A 7219-nucleotide genomic window follows, 5' to 3' on the forward strand; every position below is an offset into this window, starting at 1 on the left:
TTCTTCTTCTCAGAAGAATTTATGTAGAGCAAAGACAAAAGCACAAGAACTGTGGAACATGGAAGGATTTTACAATACAGTGCACCTGTGTTTTATGTGGGTGCGCCATACGTGGCTTTCAGCATACACTGAAAGTCATGCCGGAAGAGCCCTTCACGCACCCCGGAAGAACTAATGGGGGTGCGCCCATGGTGCACGCATGCCACCACAGCACCATGCGCCATTGGCGCGAGCCCCATTACTTTCTATGGGGCTCCAGCATGCACTGATTTCCCCAGATGACAGGAGGCCAAAGTCAGGTGCATCTCCCCTTTCTGAGATTTCACAGTGCTTATAGATTGCATTCTCCGGCAAAATCTTTTGCTAGAAAAAGTTTGCTAGGAAAAACTACAGAATGGCTTCTTTACCGTTGGCCAAACTCCATGGAAATTATGAGGGTTTGTGGTTCAACACATCTGGAAGGTACCAGATGAGAAAGGCTGCCTTGCAGATTGAAGCCAGTCATTAATTCTGCCATTTTGCAGTCTGCATATTATACAGCTCATGCTTTTTACACCCTTCTTTCTGTGGAGCTGTTGCAGGCTATAAATTCATTGCCTGCAATTCACAAGATTAGTTCCAGTTGAGACATAATGGGAAGCCATGGTTCTCCATGATGAGTATGACCACCCATTATCCTCAGGGTCATATTCTCCATCCTTCTCCTTCACTTTCATGTGCAATGAGATCAAAAGATTGCACTTACATTTTACAACTAACCCTGTTACATCTGAACTGTAGTTTATTCTAACTGCGCTTAGTTGGCTTCCAGTTATGTGTGAATATAATTTCAAACTATTTTGAATATTCTATTTTGGACAACTTTGTTTAGTTAACTGAAGGTTTGTGAAACTTTTGTGCTATTATGGATTACCATGGACTGTCCAGAGGTTACTAGGTGAGCCAAAGGCTTCAGCATCACCAGCAGCATCATAAAATATCACTTTGTATTGCAATATATATTCTGTGCAGGAGCACTGTGGGTGCAGTTCCAGATGAAAAGTCAAAGAAAGGAACAACATGAATTAACATCAAGGCTAATCACATTAACACTATGTGATTTTAAATAGCAAGAGTTTAACAACAGAATAAAAATTGCTTTACTTGGACAGAAACTAAAATTGTGAGGATCCTCTGAATAGATGCCAATTATTTTTCAAAACAACGTGAATCCAAGTATCTGTATAGCCGCTGAATCATGAACTGGCCATGTTTCTTGATCAGATTTGCAGTTTTCTGTGATATCTTGTGAGCAGAACTTAGAAGCATTACTTTAAAAAGAAGTAATGTTTGACTTATTTGTAATGTTTTTCCTGGGTAAAATGTTGCTTGTTAACATTCCTCATTCCTCATAAATTGCAAGTAAAGCAAAGTATTATTAGCAAGTTACATCAATGTTATTTTTTAAAACACACCTAAAAAGGCCGACCTTATCCCCAAATATTTAGAAAAGTAATATTTCAACAGTGAGCAAAAGTTGCTTGTTATGCAAACAACTATAACATGGGCATCACAGTCATTAAAATGTCAAAAAAGTAACACTGGCCCTTATTACTAAAATAAGTAATATGCTGCAAGTCATGTAATTACTTTCAATGTGTTACTTTCTAGCTTTGATTCTGCATAGGTTCAGATAGCTAAAGCTAGTTTTATTTCTGTAGTAAAAGGACTTAACATATTTTCTAATCTACTTTGCTTCTATGATCTGTGCCAGGAATTAGTTTTGGACTGAATGGTAGAGAAATGCAACTTGTTTATTTGGCTTGGGGTGTTGTAATTTAATTCCTTTTTTATGTCCTTTTTTGTTTGCAAGTGATCTTGATTTTATATCCAGTGATGAACTAAGTGCCATACTTGTTAAAGATATCACTGTGTTTTATATTATACATTTGTTTTATGAATGCCATAGTAACAAATTAATATAAGAGAATTGCTCAACAAATTAACCAGTTGCTGGTTACTCAATTTCTATTTGTTATTTTGGATATACCACTGGAAATAATGATGGGATATGAAAAGAAATGCAAGAAATGTGTCACTTACTAACCAAGACCATATGTTAAGAGATCCAAATGCCTCTCTTCTACTAGACAACGTAAGTCATTGATAATTGGTAAGCATTACTGTCCCTTCTGTCTATATGAAAAATGATGAAATAAAAGTTTATGGTTTCTATTTAATGTTTTAAACTGTTCTTTAGTTAGATTGCTGTGATATCCTGCATGTTTTATTTAGCTCTTAGTCTGTATTTTGTTTTCTCACACTTTTAACATCTGTTGTTGCTTATTTTGTTCCTGCTCTTTTATTTTTTTTTACTGTTGTTTTATCTTATGTAGTTTCTTCTTTCATCTTCCAGTATATCATACTGATTGTATCTTTGGCAAGTCTTCCATTTTAAAAAAAATCTCATGGTGGCTGAATAGATAAATACAGCAAGACTTCCAGGCCGTTGGAACTGTACTAATCGTACTGATATGGCAGATCACAAGGTTGGCATGAATCAATAGTGTAATGCTATGGCCAAAAATGCCAATGCAATTTTAGGCAACATCAACAGAACATTGAGTGTTGAAGAGATGTAATAGTATTATCTTATTCTGCTTTGGTAAGACCTCACTTGGAATACTATGTGCAGTTCTTGGCACCACTTTTGAAGAAAGATATTGACAATCTAGAATGTGTCCAGAAGAAGGCAACCACTATGGTGAAAGGTCTGAAGACCAAGAACTATGAGGAATGGCTGAAGAAGTTGGCTTTGGAGAAGAGATTATTGTGTCTGGAAAAGAGATTATATGAGGACAATGATGAAATGTTTGAAGATCTGTCACATGGAAGTTGGACTGAGCTTGTTCTGTGCTGCTCCAAAATGTAGCACATGAACCAACTGAATCAAATTACTAGAAAGGAGATGCTTGCTAAATATTAGAAAGAACCTCCTAGTGGTACAAAATATTGGACAGTGGGATAGAGTCTCAGAAGGTGGTGGACTCCCATTCTTTGGAAGTTTTAAAATAGAGGCTGGAGGCCCCTTCTTGGGATACTTCAGGGGTGGATTCCTGCACTGGCAGGAATTGGACTAGGTGACCTTTAGGAATCCCTTCCAACTCTGTGATTCTATGATTTCACCTATAATTTGCTTTTTGTAAGTTTTCAAAGAAGAAATGGAGAAGAATGTTAGAAACATCTGAGGGTTGTAGTTCTTTCTTTCCTCCAGTTCCCTGGCACCATTATGAATTTATGAATTATGAATTTCTTCAGAGGCAGAAAGTTCAGAACAGTCAGAACCCGGTATTTCTTATTTACTGTGCTCAAGTTCTGGAGCATCAAAAAAAAATCTCATAAAGATGAAGCCTCCACTTGATACTAAACATGCATATGACCACATATGAACAAACCATTACAGATCCGAAACTACATACAAACTTCACACAGTCATTAACACATTCAGCTGAGGGACTACAGGACAAGAGACTAGGACCATGTCAATGGACAAGCCTCATACATTTGAGAATTGAAAATCAGCTTTCTACATCACAAGATCAAAGTGTAAAAATTCATAACTTGGCCTCTCTGTAAAGGTGACATTGACTGTCAGGCAAGGAACTAGGCAAGCAAGCAAAATCTCAATCCTGATCCCAGTCCTTCCATCCTGCATGAGGATGAACAAGTTGATGCTTCAACCAGTGAAGATATAGGTGCTCCTGGTCAATTGAAAAGCAGATCAGGAACAGGGTTTTAGCCTATTCTGGATGAGGTTACATAAAATGCAGGTTCACAGTTTAGGATTAGTCAAGATTCATCCCAGAGCCTAGAGACCCAGGTTTCAGCAGTAGCCAGGAGTGCATTTGTTTTGTTAAGACTTCGGTTGCACCCATTCCTAAAGACATTGAATATGTCCACAATGACACATGCCATTTGGAAATCCACCAAAAAGTAATACCGTTATTGACCAACCAAAATGCACAATATACTTGTTGCAAACTTTCAAAGCTTCACTGGCTTCTTCATCAGAAAAAATGTTACAAACCAAACAGGAGGGGGGGAAATTGAAGATGTTAGTCATAGGCTTGCATTAAGATGGTATGGAGGGGCATATCTTGTAGGCTGGCACCTTCTCCTTCTGGCCATATGGCAACTGGGAAATTCTCAAAGTCCAGGAAATTTAACATCCATTTGTAATAGAAAAAAGATACTTCCTTTGCAATCCAATATATCTCCACCCTCTGTGAAGCCACAGGCCCCTTTGTGGATGGAAGACACTGGATTTCTCAAGAAGCCTTTATACTTTTGCATCAGGAAAACCTTAGGTGGTGCTGAGGTAAAACATGACATTTAGATTACTGTAACACACTCTGCATGGAACTGGCTTTGTTTGGAAACTTCAGTTGGTTCAAAGAGTTGCAGCTAGATTGGTAACCAGACCTGCTACAGGGAACACACAACTCCTTTATTGCAACAGCTCCGCTGGTTGCTGATCCATTGCCAAGCACAATTCAAAGTGCTTGTTACGAAGTACCATATGGCTCAGGTCCAGGTTACCTGACACAACATGCCCTCCCTTACAAATCTGCCTGTGTTTTGAGATCTTCTGAGAATGTCTTTCTCTCTGTCCCACCAATTTCACAGGTATAGCTGGTGGGAACACAGGAGAGGTCCTTCCTAGTGGCTATTTCCAGACTCTAGAACTCCATTCCTAGAGAGGTTAGAATGGTAGCTTCTTCATTGTCCAGGTCTCCCAGAGATTTTGTCCCCCTCCCAGCCCTCCCTCTCTTCAGATTTGTTCTGTTTGCTGAGCAGCATCTTTGGTTCTTTATTATTACTGTGAGCTTGAAGTGGGTGAGCGCCAGCATGGTGTAGTGTGTTGAGCACTCAACTATTACCCTGGACATGAGGGTTTGAGTCCCTGCTCGGCCATGCAAACCCACTGGGTGACCTTGGGCAAGTCAAACACTCTCAGCCCCATAAAACCCCATGATAGATTCACCTTAATGTCACCATAAGTCAGAAATAAAGGCACACAACAACAACAACAACAACAACAACCAACTTGAAGTGGCCAGCTGTCCAAACAGAGGACTGCTTTCTGTAAAGTAGGACTCACACCCACCTTATGTTCAAAGATGAAAACTGAAATGACTAGCAGCTGGACTGGTAGCCACACTCAGAAACTGAGAACTAGGCTACCATTTCTACGATGTATAAGTATAAAATGTGAGTGTTCTAATCACAGTATGGTAGAGCCAAGTGATTTCCTAATTTGAGTGTCATTAGAAACACAGCCCATTTTTGTTCTCTTTGTTTGACATCTGCTTATATGCTCTGAAATAAAAATCCACCTCTATACAAAAAGAAAAAGAAGTTGCAACTTTTTTGTGCAGTAAATCCAAAACACTATTTCTTTTTAATGCAAGGAATTTTTCAAAGTACATTCTGTGCAAAAATTTTCTCCGTCCACAATATTAAAATTCCCTGGCTAATACGTTTGAAACATCAATATTTCCAGGACAGTATGAAATGTTTACAAGTGTCCCTTTCCCCCAAGATAACAAAGTTCCATATGCATGAAATAAGGGACTTCATAGATAGTTCTCTTTGCTGTCCAACAGAGCTTGCCCAAGAACGGCGATGAGTTTCTCAGACCATTAACTTTTTCCACTAAAAGAGTCTGTAAAGTTCCAGGAATCTTCTGTGAAATCCAGTCTTCAGAAGCCGATTCTATAAACAAAAGAGTAAAAGTTCACTAGAGATTTATTTTGCCAAATCATACATAGTGGCCAATATTCTTTATCAGCTACTTAGTTAAGGATACTCAAACTACTTAATTAAGTATAAGTAACCACTTCTGTCCTTTCACACTAATGGAAATGTCATTTGCTCATGCTCTGATCACTGGCAGAATGGGCTTCCCTCTCTCCATGCAGCTCATGGAAACAATGCAATAACAAAACTTGAAGTAAGAAAGAGTGGGATTCTGCTGTACTGCAACCATGTGTTTCTGTCTACAACAGGCAAGGTAAACAGTAGCTGCTTCCAAAATCCCTTAGTGAGTATATGTGAACAGTAAAACAGAAAGAAAGGGAGAGAGCAGATAAACTGGCCTCACCAAATGCGCCAGCATGTTGAAGAAGTATAGATTGATATTTCTGGCCACCAAAACTGAAATCAGAAGTAAAGTGGAGGCTGGTGAAACGAGGGGAAATCATTCTTGGCTACATTTGGAAGAAGCCCTCAGTGGCCTCTAAAAGATTCAGAATGCTTTTCTTTACTTATGCAAGGCTCACCTGACCTGGCTGATTCCTTTCACATATGCATAATGTTAATTTTGAATCAAAAGTTTGCTGAAACCTGTTGAGCTGCTCTTTTTTTCATGTATGGTGTAGGAAACTTTGTTCTTTATTCTTTCCATTTTACTTCTGCTTCATATTTTCTGTTAAATAAGTATTGCCCTGGAACACACCTATTTCATTACCTGAGTTCTACTTGTACAGCTGGAGCAGGGATTCTCAACCTTTGATCTTCCAGCTGTTTTGTACTTCACTTCCCAGAACCATCTTCTAGAATGTTCAATGATGACCAATTCTGGGAGCTGAAGTCCAAAACAACTGGAAGCCCAGATGATGAAGTTGAGAATCACTGCCTTAGAGTGGCAGTATCCAGTAACATGTCTGCTTGTGTGTGTGCCTTCAAGTCACTTGTTGACATATGGCAACCCCATTAATTTCATAGTGTTTTCTTCTTGCTCTTATGATGACCCTAAGGTGAATCTATTATTATTATTATTATTATTATTATTATTATTATTATTATTATTAACCTTTATTTATAAAGTGCTGTAAATTTACACATGGGGTTTTCTTGGCAAGATTTCTTCAGAGGAGGTTTGCCCTTGCCATCCTCTGAGGCTAAGAGCATGTGACTTGCCTAAGGTAACCCAGTGGGTTTCATGGTTGAGCAGGGACTTAAACCCTGATTTCCAGAGTTCATTCCAACACTCAAACCACTACACCACACTGTCTTTCAGGGTTCTGTTAGGCAAAGAATATTCAGAAGTGGTTTTGTCAGTTCAGTCCTCCATAGAAACCTACTTGTTTTGGCTGAGATCCTGCATCACATTCCTAGCTTGCAAATATAGCTCCAAGGAAGCACTCCAAACAACAGATTTGCAAGCGGGTTGCTTCAT

The sequence above is a fragment of the Sceloporus undulatus genome, unplaced genomic scaffold (genome assembly GCF_019175285.1).
Source record: "Sceloporus undulatus isolate JIND9_A2432 ecotype Alabama unplaced genomic scaffold, SceUnd_v1.1 scaffold_20, whole genome shotgun sequence".
Lineage (NCBI taxonomy): Eukaryota > Metazoa > Chordata > Lepidosauria > Squamata > Phrynosomatidae > Sceloporus > Sceloporus undulatus.